General features: G+C 45.5%; 1 protein-coding gene across 4 annotated transcripts in view; it reads right to left on the reverse strand.

Annotated features, from left to right (window-relative positions):
* The window catches only part of BCL2L1 (BCL2 like 1), a 51,692-nt gene that overhangs the window by 17,418 nt on the left and 15,028 nt on the right, over positions 1-19,246 (reverse strand). The gene's annotated exons all lie outside the window — the stretch shown is intronic.

A 19,246-nucleotide genomic window follows, 5' to 3' on the forward strand; every position in this document is an offset into this window, starting at 1 on the left:
CTTCCCCCTCTTTAGTAAATGGTGGTAGTTTCACCCTTCTAGGTGCTGAAGCCTGGAATACCTTGGAGTCATTGCTAAATTCTCCCTAGTTCTGATCTGTTAGCAAATTCCTTTGAATTTATATTTTTAATTTATCCAGAATCCCACCACTTCTCACCACCTCCACGGCTGTCATTTGGTTCCAGCCAACACCATTTTCTGCCTGCCTTGTTGTAACAACCTCCCTACTGGCCTCCCAGCTTCTCACCTCCCCCTAGGGTCCTTCCCCAGAGCAGCCACATTCCGTCTAGTCAAAACACTCCACTGCCTTCCCATCTCACCCAGAGGAGGAGCCAGCGTCCCACCATGGCTCACATAAACCTTCACCTTCTACCACTTTCTCCTCTGCTCACTCTGTTCTAGCCACACTCACCTCCTCTGCTCTTCCTCAAACATACCAAGCATATCCTTCTCAACTTGGGGCCTCTGTACTTGTTCCCTGTCTGGAATGTTCTTACCACAGACTGATACATGGTTTGTTCCCTCAGATCATGTAGATGTCTGCGCACATGCCTCCTCCTCAGAAAAGCCTTTTCCAATCACTATTTAAAACAAGAAACAAAAGGGACGCCTGGGTGGCTTAGTCAGCTGAGTGTCTGCCTTCGGCTCAGGTCATGATCCTGGGGTCCTGGGATCAAGTCCCGCATCGGGGGGGGGGGGGACTTGCTCAGTGGGGAGCCTGCTTCTCCCTCTGCCTGCCGCTCCCCCTGCTTGTGCTCTCTCTCTTTCTGACAAATAAAATCTTTAAAAATGAATAAATAAATAAAACAAGAAACAAAACCCAACCCCTCCCCCAAATGCTGCCTCGCCACCCTCCATTCCCCATGATCACTCTATCTTTTTAGAATATAAACTTCACAAAGGCAGATATTCCCAGTAGCTAGAATGGTGCTTGGCATGGAGTAAGATACTTAGTAAGCATTTGCTAAATGAATAAATGAAATGAAAAGGCAACATATGTTACTGCTACTCTAACTAGAACACCAATATCATTTGCCACATATGGAAATCAACAGAAAATAAAAAACAGTGACTATTAGAAAAATGCCTATTTGCATATCACCTGTAAGTTACCTTGAAGGTCAATGGTATATGTATTGATCTTGGTCCTACACCTTTACAAAAGAGACACATGAGGTCCAGGGCAGGAGAAAGCTCAGGACAGAGCAGCCAGCCAGCTGGAGGTCAGTCCAGAGCAGCCACATAAGTAACCCCTCAGTGCCTTGAAACCACAGCCCCACCCCCCCAGAGCGTACACAAATCGACTAAGTCTTGGGAAGGGTACACCTAGGATGAACCAACAGAGCCTGTCTGAGGGGCCAGGAAATCTCTCCTCTGGGCCAGGCACAGAACTGGAGGCTCTGCTGGAGAGAACAAAGGCCAAAGAGGAGTCTTCCAGGCTGGAGGAGTCTCATGGGGCTGCACTGCGGGGGACGGGCACGCACAAACCTGTAGGTGAGGTCCGTGGAGACCAAACAGCTGAGAGCAGAAATGAAAACAGGCTGGGTCCCAAAGGGTAGTAGCTTCAATCCCGTAAACACCAGACAGGCATGGGGGTTCAGGTGCAGGCCTGGGGCCCAGCTGAGCTCAGGGGGTTGGATGGGACCTTCCCAGCCTCCTCTGTCAGTGACGATGACTCTAAGCTGAGTGGAGTAGAGACACCACCACTCGTGCCACTAGTCACAGCAGACGTTCACGGGGAAAGAGACAGAGAGCTACCCTCCTAGTCCCGACGTTCCAGATGGTCTTCTCCAAGTCACAGCCGGCTCCACCCACATGGGCCCTTGAGGATTCAGTCTCTGTTTGGAGGGGAACATCCCTTTCCCATCCTCATGGGGCTTAGCAAACATGGCTGCAGGTGCAGGGAGTAAAGCTATTGTTCTTGTAACTGCCAGGCCAGCAATGCCTGACCTACATCTCCATGGTTGGTTGCATGTGAAGAAAAATACCAGGGATTTCCGTTGGTGTTCACCAGATGCAGCTGCCAAAGGAAGGTGGGCCTTCTGAAGGCCTGCTGTGAGTAGGGCAGGACAAATGGTGAGCTGGCTGGGATAGATGAGGCGGCTGGCCTCTAAATTATTTCCTGGCTTTCCTCCCTAGATTTCAGAGACTCTCTCAAATGTTTATCTTTTTTCTACCAAGGTCTTCCACTGAAGCTTTTTTCCCCTCCTCTTTTAGTATATTATCCTAAAAATTGAGAAAAAGAGGGAGAGAGAAAGAGAGAGAGGGAAAGAGAGAGAGAGAACAAGATTCTAATTGGGAAAAAACTACCCAAACTAAAGTTGTTCCAGCTGTAAATTATTGGCATTGGAGTGAGGCTTTTTAGATCTGCACAGAAAATAAGCAATTTGGAAGTTTTGCATGGCAGTGTAAAAAGGCCCTGGGACTTCAGAGTCAGAACATATGACTCTTACTCCCACTCTGCGGTGGTTCCATCTGGCTGCAAAAATGTCAACTGAGGACCCTCGGCCTCACTTTCCTCATCCGTCAAGTGTGGACAAAGGACCAGATGATCTCTCCGGCTCCGAAGTGCTGTGATCCTATCCCTAGGCCTTCCCCCTGAGGCCTCTCAGGGGTGCAGTGTTGTGTAAGGAAAAAGCTCTCTTAGGAGACAAGAGACTCAAGTTCTAATCCCAGATTGCCTTTTATTAACTCACTGTGTGATCTTGGGCAAGTCACTTCACTTTTTTTTAATAAAGATTTTATTTATTTATTTGACAGAGAGAGAGAGAGAAACAGCAAGAGAGGGAACACAAGCAGAGGGAATGGGAGAGGGAGAAGCAGGCTTCCCAATGTGGGGCCGATCCCAGGACCCTGGGATCATGATCTGAGCAGAAGGCAGATGCCTAATGACTGAGCCACCCAGGCGCCTCCACTTCACTTTGTTCGTATGTAAACCAAAGACTTGAAAGTGCATTGAAAAAAAGCACTACAGGAACTTTGGTGTTATGTCTTCCTTATGTCATTCATCCCTTAGCATATGGTTGCTTCCCAAAGGGCTTGTTCTTTACTTGGAATCGCCCCAGTTTGCAAACCTTAAGATCCTAGAGACACAAAATGGAGGAGGTAGGGGGTTCAAACCCAGGTCTGTCTGATTGCAGAGAATGTGTTTTCCCACTCTAGAAATGTGGAGGGTGGGTATGGATGGTGGAAAGGACTTGGGATTTAAAGTCAGAAGACCCCAGTTCTCTCCAAGGTAAGAAGAAGACCTTCCCTGCTTCCTAGGATAGCCAGAGGCTCAATGAGATAACATACGGACACAAAGAAGTACTAGACAAACCTTAATGATCCTGTGCCATTACTTTATGACCCTACCCTGGGTTTCCCCACATTCAAAAGGAGAGCTTAAGGTGCAAGCCATATCATCTTAGGAATATTACAGCTCCACATCTCAGCCTTTCATCCTACATCTTGACCTCCCTTCTTGTCCATATGAGGCCCATCCTTCCAGACTCCCTTTACCTGGAGACCCCAGGACACCCAGCACAGAGCACACAGTGCTCTCCCTTGAGAGGCCGTGGAGGGTTCAGAGTCCTCACTCAGATACTCACTTGCTGTACAACTCTGGGCTTATCACTCAAACTCTGAGTCTCAGGGTCCATGTTTATAAAATGTGCAGAAGAGCTACCCTATAGTATTCCATGACTGTTTGCTACTATTATAATCATGTTATACTTCCTCTCTCCTATGAACTCTTCTGATCCTTTCAGTGTTTTCCATTTACTTTGGTATTTGCAGTCTCATAATCTAAATTATTGAGAGCTAGGCCTATACTTTATACTCCTCTCCCACTGGAGCAGTGAGCACATGACAGGTGTTCAAAGAACACCTGTTACACAATTGGGAGATGAGTCCTTTCTGAGACAGTATCAGTGGGGGCCATCACCAACCCTCAAGTGTCACATGGCAGCCTGCTCTTTGGCTACCCTGTGCTAAGCAGTGGGGGTAGGGGTGGGGGATATGGGGTAAATGGAAGCTAAAGGGCCCTTTCCTCTAAAGTATTCAGCGTGAACTGGAGAAGCCAGACTCACCCTCTGGAGAGAGCACCAAACAATACGGACAATTAGAAGAGGCAGAGAGAGCCAAGGGAAACCCATGGACACCAGAGTGAGGGCTTCTGAGTCTAACAGATTGGATTTGGATTCTGTTCTTATTAGCATTTGACCATGGGACTATTATTTAACTTGTTTTATTCTCAGTTTTCTAATCTGGACAATGGGAACAATAATATGTTTCCCTGGCCTTTTATATAGCATTTTACACATGGCAGGTACTCAATAAATAGCAGCAACTATATTGTCATTAGTATTATTAATCACAAATGGGTTTTGTCTATGGGCACCTCAAACAGTCAATAGATGCACACCAAGAACAGGTGACTTATGGCTATGTATAGCAACTGGAACTCTGGATGGAGAAAGTTCTCTTAACAGAATCCTAATGAGATCTGGACATTTTTTTTTAAAGATTTTATTTATTTGACAGAGAGAGACATAGCAAGAGAGGGAACACAAGCAGGGGGAGTGGGAGAGGGAGAAGCAGGCTTCCCGCGGAGCAGGGAGCCCGATGCGGGGCTCGATCCCAGGACCCTGGGATCATGACCTGAGCTGAAGGCAGACGCTCAACGACTGAGCCACCCAGGCACCCCGAGATCTGGACATTCTGTCCATGGAAGGAAGGGAGGCAGCTCAATACAGACCATAGGCCTTAAATGGACGTATGTGGGTCTCCCCTGGGGACTCCATAGCTTCCTGGCTGTGTGTTCTCTTGGACAGTTATTCTCTCTGAGCCTGATTCCTCACCTCTGTTAGACTCAGACCCTCTGTTATTTCTCCTGAGAGGCAGTCAAGGGTGTTCTTTAAGAGCACAGGTGTTAGAGGATTCAAATCTGGGGTTAAATCCTGCTCTGCCACTTACTAGCTTGGGTCAGTGGCACCATTTAACCTTTCTGAGCTTTAGTTTTCTCATCTAAAAACCTTCCTTGTGGTATTACCAGATAATGTGCCTGTGCTTGCTTGGCATACAGTAACAATTTTACTTGATACATGTAAGTGTTATCTTTGTATCCAGGACCCGGCTCTGGAAGGCACTCAATAAATGTGCTGAATCAAACCCAGCCCCAGTGGAAGAGGTGTGTAGAGAAAAGATGCTCCTGTAAACTGGCACCACTGCCACATGCCCAGGTTGACAATATCTATCAAAATCATAAGTGCACACATCCTTTGGCCCTGCAATTCCACTCCTAGGAATGTACCCCCATAAGCACCCTGTATTCACACATGGACCAAATAACAAATATGACAGGGCTATTCATTGAATATCACTATTATAACTGCAAGAGACTGCAAAAAAAAGGGCCTACCAATGGGAACTGGTTAAATAGAGGATAGTACCATGTATGGAATACTATGCAGCTATCAAAAAGAATGAGAAACCTCTTAAAGGACTGATACTGAATGATCTCTGAGACACTGTTAAATGAGAAAAATCAAGGCATCAAACTGTGTGCATCAGTGCATGAGTATCTGTGTAAAAACTGGATGAAACATATAGGTGTTTGCTTACATCTACCAAGTCTATTTTCCCAGGAAGGGAACTGGAGCTAGGAGACACAGGTGGGAGAGAGACATTTTGAATTCTGAATTTTGAACCACATGAATATATTACCTATTCTAAGAAAATACATCAAAATTAAAGAGCGGGAGAGAAAGAATTTGATTCTCCCATGAGAAGCATTTGGGACTCCCCAGAGACTGACTCTTCGGCCAGTTATTACACTATGAGAAGAAAAATGACAACTCTGGTATTTGCATGCTGTGATGCCAAAATAACACCACTACTATGTGATTAACTGCACTACGGTTGCCACCATCTCTGACCCTTTGTCCCAGGATGCTGTTAAGATGGGGGAAGACCACAATCCTTGATGAGGCTCCATTATCCTCTGGATTAAGGCTGTCCAGGTAGAATAAGAGGGAAAGAAGGCTCTGGTTAAAATAAAAATCATCCCTAATAGCTCTGGAAAAAACAAAACGAAGGGTGGGAATGAGCCTAGTCCTGGAAGAAGTGGGGGTGGACTGGCTATGGCCTGATGATGATGGTACATACCATCTTCCTTCCCCTGAGCCTCTGCTGCTGTTTTCCTTAACAATTACTCTCCTGCTTGCCTGCTGGGAACACTCTATTGGGGACTCCTGGAAGTAGATGGAGACCTAACTGGCCCTGGAAGAAATACAAATGGCTAATAAAGTATAAGAAAAGATGCTTTACAGGGCACCTGGGTGGCTCAGCTGGTTAAGCATCGGACTCTTGCTTTTGGCTAAGGTCTTGATCTCAGGATCGTGAGACTGAGCTCCATGTTGGGCTCTGCACTCAGCGGGGAGTCTGCTCCAGATTCTCTCTCCCTCTCCATCTCCCTCCGCTCCTTCCCTGGCTCCCATGCATGTACATGCACGTGCACTCTCTCTCTGTCTCTCAAAATAAATAAATAAATAAATAAACAAACAAATAAATAAATCTTAAAAAAGAAAGAAAAGGTGCTTTATCTCGTAAGTAACTCTGGAAATAGTCCTTGGTTATTTTATATTTATTATAAGAATATTTAAACATGGGGGCGCCTGGGTGGCTCAGTCGTTAAGCATCTGCCTTTGGCTCAGGTCATGATCCCGGAGTCCTGGGATCGAGACCCGCATCGGGCTCCCTGCTCCACGGGAGGCCTGCTTCTCCCTCTCCCACTCCCCCCTGCTTGTGTTCCCTCTCTCGCTGTGTCTCTGTCAAATAAATAAAATCTTAAAAAAAAAAAAGAATATTTAAACAGGTACAAAAGTAGACAGAATGATAAAACGAACCACTATGTACCCATCACTCAGCTTCAATAATGATCAACTCAGTACCAATCTGATTTCATCTGTTCCCACTCTCTCTCACCTCTGTATTATTTGGCAGCAAATTCCAGATATAGTTCAGTATATGTATCTAAAAATAAGGAATATTAAAGAAAAAAAAAACATAACCACAATACCATTATCATATTTAAAATCTGAAAAAAATCTAAAAAAATCTTAGAAGGGCTTTAAATGTGATCAAAACTCTTTCCCAAAGAGGGCACCTTTAGGGCTCCTGGGTGGCGCAGTCAGTTAAGCGGCTGCCTTCAGCTCAGGTCATGATCCCAGGGTCCTGGGATCGAGCCCCGCGTCAGTCTCCCTGCTCCGCAGAAAGCCTGCTTCTCCCTCTCCCTCTGCCTGCTGCTCTGCCTATCTGTGCTCTCTCTCTCTGTCTCTGTCAAATAAATAAATAAAAAATCTTAAAAAAAAAACAAAACAGGGCACCTTTGTTCAATATGAAATTTTAATGCAGTGTACATAATAAGCTCTAGCTACAACTCAAAGTATAAATAATTCAGATTTGTAGACGTTTAAAACCTACTGAAATAAAGGTATCCCACCAACAAAAATATTAAGGTGACATGAGAGTCAATTCCAGATCTATTAAGGACTTAAATGTGAAAAGTAAAACCTTAAAACTTTTTGAAGAAAATATAAGCAAATGTCTTTAGGACCACAGGTTCAGGGAAGATTTCTTCAATAAAACATAAAAGGTGTAAATCAGGGGCGCCTGGGTGGCTCAGTCGGTTAAGCGTCTGTGTGCCTTTGGCTCAGGTCATGATCCCAGGGTCCTGGGACTGAGCCCCACATCCAGCTCCCTGCTTACGGGGAATCTGCTTCTCCCACTCCCTGCCACTACCCCTGCTTGTGCCCCCCCAAATAAATAAATAAATCTTAAAAAAAAAGGTGTAAATCAGAAGAAAACACTAAACTAGGTTAAATTAAGAAATTCTAGGCATGAAAAGAACACATAGAAAGTGAAAAGACAATCTACAAACTGAAAGCCTATATTTGTAACACATGTAGATAAAAGATCAGTATTCAGAATATATAAAGAATTTCTACAAATCCCTAAGAAAAAGCCAATCAAAAGAGACAGAGCAAAGACTTGAGCAAGTACTTTACAAAAGAGGAAACATGAATGGTCAATAGAGTAAGGAAAGATTCTCCACCCCACTTGTAATCTGAGAAATGCAAATTAAAACCACAAGATACCATCTCACACCTACCAGCTCTATAAAAATTTTAAAGTCTGACCTTATCAAGTATTATCAAAGATGTAAAGCAATGGAAACTCATATGCTGCTGGTGGCAGTGTAAACTCTTACAAACACACAGGAAAGCAACCCAGGCATTACCTTCCATCAAGCAATTCCATTCCTGGGTGTACGCCCTACAGCAATGATTTTCACGGGGCACCTGGCTGGCTCAGTCGGTAGAGCATGCGAATTTTGATTGCAGGGTTGTAAGTTTGAGCCCCATGTTGGATATAGAGATTACTTAAAAATAAAAACAAAAACACCAAAAAAACAAGGCCTCCAGATGATTCTAATAGGCCACCTAGTCTCTGAACCACTGCGCTAGAGAACATGTGCATGTGGAGGAGACATACACAGATTGTTCAAAACCACATTTGAAATAGCAAAAACAGGGACACCTGGGTGGCTCAGTCGGTTAAGCGTCTGCTTTCAGCTCAGGTCATGATCCCAGGGTCCTGGGATCGAGCCCCGCATCGGGCTCCTTGCTCAGTGGGGAGCCTACTTCTCCCTCTTCCTGCCACTCCCCTTGCTTGTGCTCTCTCTCTCTCTGACAAATAAATAAATAAAATACTAAAAAAAAAAAAAAAAAAAAAAGCAAAAACAAGGGAACCCAAATAACCACTGACAGTGGAACGAATGCATAAACTGAGACATAATCATACAAGGGGATACAAAAATGAACAAACTATAGCTATACACTTAACACTGATGAATAAAAAAAAGGAAACTGCAGATGAATACACACACAGTATGATATTTAAATGAAACTGGAAAGCATGCACAATACTCTTTATATATAGTAAAACTATTTTTTTTAAAAGGCAAGGGAGGGGTGCCTGGGTGGCTCAGATGGATGAGCGTCTGACTCCTGATTTCGGCTCAGGTCATCATCTGGGGGTTGTGGGATCCAGCCCTGCATGGGGCTCCATGCTCAGCGGGGAGTCTGCTTGGGATTCTCTCTCTTTCTCTAAATGAATAAAGACAATCTTTATTTATTTTAAAGATTTATTTATTTTAGAGAGAGAGAGCAATAAGCGGGGAGGGGGTGGAGGGGTCGGGAGGGGCGGGGAGGGAGGGAGAGACAGAGTCCTGAGCAGACTCTGCATTGAGCTCAGAGCCCGACATGGGGCTCGATCCCACAACCCTGAGATCATGACCCGAGCTGAAATGAAGAGTCAGTTGCTCAACCACCCAGGCACCCCTAAAGAAAATCTTTAAAAAAAATAAAAAATTAAAAGGCAAGGGAACAAGAAACAAATCTCAGGAGAATGGGTAGGGGATGGCTATGACTAGAGAGGGGCACATGGGAGTTTAAAGATATTCATAAATGTTTAATTTCTTAAACTGGGAGGTAAGCTTATAGATGATCATTTTTCCCATTCCTGAAACCTTATACATGCATTACATATTCTGTTGTATTTACAATAACTTTCTTAAAAATGGTGTGCTGGAATAGTGCAATACTCAGAGTCAGAACTGCAACCACTAACTCTGGCTACATGTGTAGTATCCAAAGGGTTAAGCCTGTTTCTCTGCCTGTGGGTGGGAGGGCAGGCAGCAGCTGGGGCACAATGGGAGTCCCTGGCTCCAGCTGGCTCCAGCCTGGATCCGCCTGGATCAAGTGCCACGCCTAGGAACTGGCACCTGGGGGGTGGGGGTGGGGCTCTGGACAGGTGGCACCTGAAGCCCTTGGTGACCTGATACATGCGAGCGACTCTGCTCAGTCAGATAGATGGCAGCTTCCTCCTTTTGGAGCCTCTCCATCTGGTAAGGAAGTGTGCTGGTGACAGTTGGAGCTGGTGAGAAGGGGAAGAGGGTCTGGGACTCACGGTGGGGGTGGAAAAGGAACTGGGTGGGCTGGGCTCAGATACCAAGGGAGGCTGCTGGGATTAGCACCTGCTGAGAATGAGATTAAGTTTCTTGGGAAGGGCTCATCCATCTAATGCCCCCTGAAAGCTGTCTCCCTGTGGCTTTTCTCTGCTGGACAGATGGTGTCTGAGCTGCTTCTTGGAGGGTGGGCTCCTTGAGGGGGTGGTGGAGGTGGGGTGGGACCTGCAGCCTGCTTGGTCATGGGATTCCCTGCCCTCCACGATAATAATAAGAGCTAACTCCTCTTGCTGAGGACTTAGTATATGCCAGGCAGTGTCCTAAGCCCTTCAGAAAAATTACCCCCATTTAGTTTTCACAGCACCAGCTGCCGGTAGCTCAGACAGAAGGTTTACATTTGAGGAAACTGAGGCTTGGTGAAATCAAACACTTACCAAAAGTCAAACAGCAACCAAACTAGAACTTGAATGTAGGTAGTCTGACTCCACAGTCCTTTCAGTAAACTACTACCGGCCATGACATCTTCCCCTTCTCATTAAATGGCAGCAAGCTCCTTCTAGTTGCTCAGGCCAAAAACTTGGGGACTCCTGTCTCACTCCTCTTATCCAATCATCAGCAAATCCAGTTGGCCCGACCTTTAAATTATACCGAAGCTCTGACCACTGCTCACCACTTCTGCCACACCTCCACCCTGGTACAAACCAGCAGTGTCACCCGCCCAGCTTCTTACTGGTCTCTTGCTCCTGCCCTTGCTCATCCGCCCAGTTTCTTTTTAGTCTCCTGCTTCTGCCCTCGCTTGTACAGTGAAAACAGGGGCTTTGGTTTGTTCACACTGTATGCCCAACCTATAGCTCAGTGCCTAATGCATGGCAGGCACTCAATAAATATTTGTTAATGAACAAATGAATGAATGACCAACATCTCTCAGGAAATGACTCAGATACAGAGAGGAGGAAGGCTTTCCTGAGTGCCCTTGGCTTTCTCAGCCCTGATGACCTTCAAGAGCCCCAAGGCAGTGGTCAACGTCCTTCCGTATTGTGAAATGTCCTGGGTGCATAGCATCATCACTGTGTCATCCACTTGTGACTGCACACATGCACACACACAGGGACATGGGAGCAGGGCTGCTTCTGAGAAGGAATAAGCCGAGGGCACTTATTTCTAGGGAACTCCTCCATCTGCCTCTGCACTGTATACACTTTATTCTTGTGAATGATGAGTCATTGGAGGGTCTTGAACTGAAGAATGACAGGATCTAACTTCTATTTTAAAAAGATCACTGGCTGCTACATGGATAACAGATTAGAGGGGGGCAAGGGCAGAAAGAAACAGAGAGACAGCCGATCGAGTCGCCCAGGTGAGAGAAGGAATGAGCAACAGCTAGGCCTTTCCACATCCCACTTCCAGTCTTTACCCAGGCGAGTTCCCCTGCCAAATTAAGAAACAGCAATAGCACATGCTGGAGAGGGACTCTATTCAGTGGTTTCCATTATTCATATAGCACCTTATTAACCCCCTCAGTAGCCCTGTGAGGTGGGTTCTAGCAGGACCCACATTTTACAGAGAAAATCGAGGCTCTGAGAGGTAAAGTCAACTGTCAAAAATTACACAGCAGACTATCAGCATCTATCCACAGTGTATCCAGGCTCCAAAGTCCAGTTTCAAGCCCACTTTTTCCAGGAAGCCCTTCCTGACCTTACCCAATGGCCTGGCCCTCTTTGGAGAACCTATCTACAGGGCTACCATTTATTGAACACTCCCTGGGTGCTGCGTGCACTGCTGAATGCTCTACATGTGTTATGTAATATTCTAATGACCCAAGGAGCCATCACCCTGGTGAAATCCGTTTTACACGTGAAAACAGTGAAGCTGAGAGAAGCAAAGTCACAGAGCAAATAAGCCATCTGTTGTCCTACTCACCTGGCACTGAGCCATCTTTTTATTACTTTCTTCTGTTTTTTTTTTTTTTTTTTTTTTAAAGATTTTATTTATTTGACAGAGAGATTGACAGCGAGAGAGGGAACACTAGCAGGGGGAGTGGGAGAGGGAGAAGCAGGCTTCCCGCTAAGCGGGGAGCCCGATGCGGGGCTCGATCCCAGGACCCCGGGATCGTGACCTGAGCCGAAGGCAGACGCTTAACGACTGAGCCACCCAGGCGCCCCTGATTTTTTTTTCTTTTTTAAATGTATTTCACTTATTTTTTTCCTTTACGGTCACTGGGTCAAAGGGCGGAGGCTGGTATCCAATAGAGCATAGTGTGGTGGATGCTCTGCATAGAAATCTAAGTTTTTGTCCCCTTGACCAGAGACTAAATGCTATAAGGCCAAAGTCCACAAATAACATTTTTGTTTACCTATCCTATAATGCTGGGCCTGGGCCTTGGACTTAAGCAAAAGAGATCAGAAGGGTCAGGAGTTCTTGCTGAGGTCACAGGGCTAAATGAAGGTGGAAGTGAGGCACCGGGGCTCTCCTGTGAATTCCGCTATTCCTCAAGGGCACTCTGATCCTTTCACTTGAGAAGCTTTCAGGACAGCTTTCTCCAAGAAAATGAGTCTTCCAGCTCTCTAAAAGTGGGGATCACTGTTCCAGCCAACCCCCTGCAGACAGGTAGAATACCTGTACTCCAGGCTAGTTCTGAGACTTGCAGAGCCGAAAGGAAGGGGCAATGACTTTCAGTTCCTGTTAATGTGTCTAGAAGCAGCAGCTGATTCAGCTAGATGATGTCACCTTCCCAAACCTCCTGACCAGCAGCTGAGATGGTAAAAGCAGGAAACTGGGGGATACTCAGCTGGTTAAGTCCGAACATGCCTCTGGCAAAGGCCAACAGTAACCCCAGGCTCCGGGGGCATCCTCCTGAAGATGAGCAAAGAGAGTCCTCTCAGTTGGCAAGGATAACTGGCATCTTTCAAGACCCTTATCCCAAGATGCTTCCCCAACTCTCCTTTTGCTAAGCAGCTTTCTGTACAGCTTGAACTAACAATGCTTCATTTATTCCAAAGGTGGGGCAATGGAAAGAATTCTGGTTTTAGAGCCAGACCAATCTGGATGTGAATCCAGGTTCTCCTGGGTACAAGCTGCAGGATCCTGGGCACAGAACTTCACCACTCCAAACTTGTTTCCTCGCTGGAAAAGAAACTGGAGCCAACAGACCACTTAGACCACTTACCACACAGGCTGGGTGGGAGAATGAAATGAGAAAATGCATAGCGTACCCGACATGGGCTACGTGATCCAGTAAATGGCAGTTACCATTATTCCCTTTGGATCTCTGTGAGGGAGGTGTAAAGATGTAAAGATCATCTTCATCTCTAACATTTCCAAGGGAAACAAAGGCCCAGACTGGCTTGCCAGTGTCAGAGCTGAGTATCTGCGTTGGCCCAAAGCTTGGACAAGTTTTGCTTTTCTGTTTGCAAAATCTTTGCTTCAAATCTTCCCAGGCTGGCTCTTTCTCCTTAATCTACTCTCAGGTCAAATGTCACCTCCTTGGAGAGGCTTTCCTTGACCTCCCTATATAAAGTTGCTTCCCTAGATACTCCATTACTCAGTTTCATTTTCTTTACATTGTTTAACCTTCTATTTGAAATCATCTTGTTTGTTTGTTTTTCAGGCTAGCTATCTCTCCCACAAATACAAGAGTTCTGTGACAGCAGGGTCCTTGACTGTCTTGTTCATCACCACACCCCCAGCACTTAGCAGAAGGCCTTGGCGTGTAAATGGTGCCCAATAAACATTTGCTGAATCACCAAAATGAATGAATGCACGTGGGATGGCCAAAGTCTGAACTGACAAATGCCCCACACTTACTCTTCTGTTCACTGTCAGTTCAAGGTCCTGGCTCCCATTTCAGATGCTGGCACTGCTACCTGGGAATCAGTGGACTGAGAGGCAGTCAGGACGGGCATCCATGCCGGGAAATGACTCATCTATTGGGATACCAGGGCTGCCGAGGAGGGCCTCGGAGTCTTTCCTTGGCATCTGCAGCTCCCACAGACCTGGCTCCAGCTGACCTTTCTGGCTTTATCACCCAAGAGGGGCCCTTCCCCGCATATCCAAACTGGATTACTACTGCTTATGGGTCTCTTTTTTAGAGTCCATCCCAGCTGGCACATCTTAGCTAACATGGACCCCTTGCTGGGAGCACCAGCCCTCTTTTTCCCTGACTACACTAAGCCCCAGCTCTAATGGTCCCTCTGCTGTAACGTGCTTCTCTTACTTGGCAGTTAGCACTTATTGGTGGGTTTCACAAGATCTCTTTTCATGCACGTTATGTCGTCTCTCTCTAATTCAGTTCAAAGTGTCCTGAGAGAAGAAGTGGGTCTTCAATGGCAATATCTCAGTTAATAAATCTTCTGGGGAAAAGGCTCTTTGAAACAAAGTTGGCTGGGTCCATTGAGGGGTTGGGACAAGAGCCAGGCTCCTCCCTACTGGACTGGCTCTTTTGGTAAATGAGAAAGAAGAGATCATGCTGCCTCAGTCCAGGAGCCCAGCTGATGAGGTGGTGAGGGAGCCAACAAATCCTGGACTATTATATGCAGTCTGGGACAATCCCAAGGTCAGGTGTGTGCTTGGATTTTATTTTATTATTATTATTATTTTAAGTAGGCTCCACCCCCAAAGTGGGGCTTGAACTCACAACCCCAAGATCAAGAGCCACATGCTCCACCAACTGGGCCAGCCGGGCATCCTGTGGTTGGATTTAAAAAAAAAAAAAAGAAACAAAAAAACATTTTCAAGAATCTGGGCATAATTTACTTATCAATCATAACAACAGTAGAAAAACTTTGCTCAGTTCAAAGTGACTCATGTATCCATTTCTGTGGACTTATTTTAGTTCTGGCTCTTGTTTTCTTACCCATACTTTTCTTTCACCTGACGCCCCCAGCTAAATCCTTCTAGTTACATGAATTTTCATAAGTTGCCTCCAACTCTTTGTAGAACAGAATGAGGTTCCAATAAAAAATAAGGGTTGGTCTAGTTTTCTTTTAAATGTTATAATGGTATACAAAAAATGGTGTTCCAAACAACTCATTATAACAATTAAAGATAAGTGACAAAAATAATGCAAGTAAATCATTGAATATAGTGCTTGGCACTTAGTGACCATTCAAAAAGTGAGTTGAAACAACACTCTCAATTCTTAATAGCTTCACTTCTCTGGGCCTCAGTTTTTTCATGTGTAAAATGAAAACAGTATCTCAGGTTTGTTCATTTATTCAATCCTTCATTCCAAAATCATCGTTGAATGTTTACTACCTGCAAGGAACAATTTTAGGAACTACAGATAAAATGATGAACAAACCAAAGTCTTTATAATCATGAGACTTGTATTCCAGGAGAAGAGACAGACAAAAATCAAGTAAACACACAAAAGGAAAATGTCAGATAGAGGTCAGTGCTATGACAAAAAATACAAGCAGGTAAAACACTAGAGAATGATTTAGAAGTAACTCAACTGGGTGTTATACGCAAACAATGAAGCATGGAACACTACATCAAAAACTAATGATGTAATATATGGTGACTAAAATAACATAATAAAATAAATAAATAAATAAAAGCAGCTCAGCTACTTTAGACCAAAGGTCAAAGAGAACCTCTCAGAGGAGGTGACCCAGGAGCTGAGTCAAGGGAGAGAACCAGCAAGGCATACACCAGGGCAGAGCATTCTAGGTAGTGGGAACAGCAAATACAAAGGCCCTCAGGCAGGGACAACTGTCACAGGAACCAGGGACAGCAGAAGCCCCTGTGGCCAGAGTACAGAGAGGGAGTGGTAGAGTGGATGGAGGATGGACAGGCAGCCAGGACCAGATCATGCAGGCCTTAGAGGATTTGGTAAGGACTCTGGGTTTTATTTGAAGTGGGTGGGGGGTTGTAAGCAAGAATGTGATAAGATCTGAACCTGGTTTTTATTTTATTTTTTTTAAAGATTTTATTTATTTATTTGAGAGAGACAGAGAGAGTGACAGAGACAGAGAGAGAACGAGTGGGGAGGAGAGGGGGAAGCAGGCTCCCTGCTAAGCAGGGAGCTGGATGCAGCGTTCGATCCCAGGACCCTGGGATCATGACCTGAGCTGAAGGCAGATGCTTAACCGATTGAGCCACCCAGGTGTCCCCTGAACCTGGTTTTTAAAAGACCACTCTGGCTGCAGTGCTAGGGCAGTAGTGATTTTTTTTTTTAAGGTCCCTTCCCAGCTCCAAACTTCTGATTCTTTCCCTCTCATTCTAGGCTCCCACAAACTGGTTGCAAGAGCAAGAAAGATGCACCTTCTTCACTCGAGAGGGCGCAAAGAGAAGTGGTTTCTGCCTAGGGCAGGAGCAGGGAATCTGTGCCACCTTGTTCTGCAGGAGATGGAGGGAGTGGCCCAGTGAGGGAGGGGTGGGAATCCCAGCTTGGAAAACATCCCCAAGCCACCTGTATTGTTTCTGCCTCCTGTGTGGAAGTTTCTGCCAATGACACAGAGCTCTGGAATGCCCCCCCCCCCAACCATACACACACCCAGTCTTCCGTTTACAGAGGCACAGTTGTACTTTGCATTCCTCCCAGGATTTAGCTCAAATCTACCCTACAGGAAATGGTCGATAAAGAGCTACTGATTGATTAATGAAGACAGGGAATATTCTTAGCCATTAAGCAAATATTAATGAGTACTATGTTGGTCTTTGGGGATGCAAGATGGGTTTCTTGCCTTCACTGAGCTCAGAATTCAGTAGATAGACCAAAAACCACAGACAGCTACAATGTTGGATACAAGGTAACAGTAGCAACATTTACTGGGCCCTCATGCAGTGGTAGAACATGGGGGCTTTGGAGCCAGCAGGCCTGGGTTCAAATCATGCCTTTACCACTTAGTAGCTGTGCATCTTTGGGCAAATCCCTTAAACTTCCTTATGCCTCACTTTTCTCCTCTGTAAAATGAGAATTATAATAAGAGTACCTACCTCAATAGTACTGTTTTGAGAATTCAAAGAATTAATAATGTGAAACACTTAAGTGTAATTGCACAAGAAATGTTAACTATTGTTGAAGTTACTCTAACATCTATGCTGAGTCTCACATGTATGAGAAAACCCTCTGAGGCACATATTACTGTCTCCATTTTTCAGAGGCTCAGAGAAGGGGGGGAAGGTGCCCAAGATGACAAAGCTGGTACATGATGGCACCCAGATTCAAACTCAGCTCTGTCTGACTCCATAGCCCATACTCCCAATAACAAAATGATCTCCTTTTCTTAAAAAGCCCCCACCATAGTGCTCAACCCACAGCAGGGGCCCCATGAAGGGAGCTATGACTATTATTCCATTGTCCCTGGAAATCTTCCAGTAGGAGTGCTGTGGAGCCCAGAGTAAGGACTTCTTTCAACCAGAAGGGGTCTGCTAGGGGTTCAAAGGTACTGACCAGGGTACTAATGACAGGCTTTGCTCTGGAGTTCCATGGGTTTCCCTCACTGAGGATTGGGGTACTAATTCGGAATGCCAACTTCCACCACTAAATCAGACCAGAAACTGCCCCCAGGTGCCCAGACACCTGCATGGACAGGCAGGCAGTTTCCTCTGGGTTGACTTCTTGTCTGGCCCTACACATCTCTCAGTTTCGTCACTTAGCCACCAGGCTGGGGCCTCATGCCTGCACCTGCTGCTTGACCCAGGTCCCAGGAGACCCTGAGCCTTAGACTTGGGCTCCCTCCCTTGACCCTAAGGGCCATTTCTGATGACTCCCTGAAGATTTCTTTGATATGGTAACCCCTAGGGTTCCATACGAATGTGGGTGCTGTGAGCAAAGGGAAATTTTTCTAGCTGAGTAGCAGACGGAGAGTGGGTAGAACAAGGGGTGGTTGTTCTTGTTCTGAATCAGAGGTGAGCGTGGGGTGAGGCCTGCTGTGCCTCACGGTTTTATGTTTAAGCAGCACTGATCCTGGCTGGGTCAGAGTTCCCACTCAGCAGTCCAGCCTAGGCAGGCGAGGACATCCTGAGGTTAGGAGTTAATACTAATTTCTATTTCCCATTTGAATCACACTCAGAATTCTGGCCTTGTCTGCAATGGCTTAATGTCACTAAACACTCAGCCACCAAGTGCTAGGCCGAATAGGAGTTGATAACAGCGAATGAGACAGTTTTCAGCCTCAATAAGCTCAGAGTACCTTACTTTAGTCTTGCTCCCAACAATCCTGTGAAAAGAATATTATTTCCACTTGATAGATGTTCAGACTTAAAAAACTAAAGTAACTGTCCAATTTCATGAAGCCAGATAAGTGAGAGAGCTACCTATTGTTTCCATCAAAAAATGTTGGTTGAATGAACGAATGAACGAATGAATGACACAGCTATGGCTGTGACCTCAGTCAAGGAGCAACAACAAAACCAAATATTTATAGTTCTCAAAGTGCTTTTTCATCTATCATCTCCCGGAGTCTCACAGCTAGCCCATGAAGGAGGCAAGGCGGGTGTTATCTTTCTACAACAGATGAGGCAATAGGCAGAGCTTGGGCAAGAGGCTTATGGCCACACAGCAAACAAGGAGTGGAGCCATCCTGGAAAAACTCAGAGTCCTCACAATACCTTGTTTAATCATTCAAACACGTGTCATGCACCTACTACGTGCTAGGTGTGCTCCTATGTACTTTATTTTTATTATTATTATTATTTTATTTTATTTTTTTTAAGATTTTATTTATTTGACAGAGAGAGACACAGCGAGAGAGGGAACACAAGCAGGGGGAGTGGGAGAGGGAGAAGCAGGCTCCCCGCTGAGCAGGGAGCCCCATGTGGGGCTCGATCCCAGGACCCTGGGATCATGACCTGAGCCGAAGGCAGACGCTTAACCGACTGAGCCACCCAGGCGCCCCTATTTTTATTATTTTTTAAAGATTTTATTTATTCTTATTTTTTTTAAAGATTTTATTTGAGAGAGAGAGAGACCGAGCAGGGGGAGAAGTCAGGAGGAGGGAGAAAGAATCTCAAGTAGACCACGCGCTGAACTCACAGCCTGATGTGGGGCTCGATCTCACAACCATGAGATCATGACCAGAGCTAAAAACAAGAGTCGGATGCTTAACTGACTGAGCCATCCAGGCACCCCTAACAATTTTAAGTAATCTCTACATCCAACACGGGGTTCAAACTTACAACCCCAAGATTAAGAGTCACATGCTCTACCGACTAAGTCAGACAGCGCCCCAAGTCCTATGTATTTTAATATTCAACTCACTAAGCCTTCCACTCAGTTGACAATAATGACTG

The sequence above is a fragment of the Phoca vitulina genome, unplaced genomic scaffold, assembly GCF_004348235.1.
Source record: "Phoca vitulina isolate PV1807 unplaced genomic scaffold, GSC_HSeal_1.0 scaffold22, whole genome shotgun sequence".
Classification (NCBI taxonomy): Eukaryota; Metazoa; Chordata; class Mammalia; order Carnivora; family Phocidae; genus Phoca; species Phoca vitulina.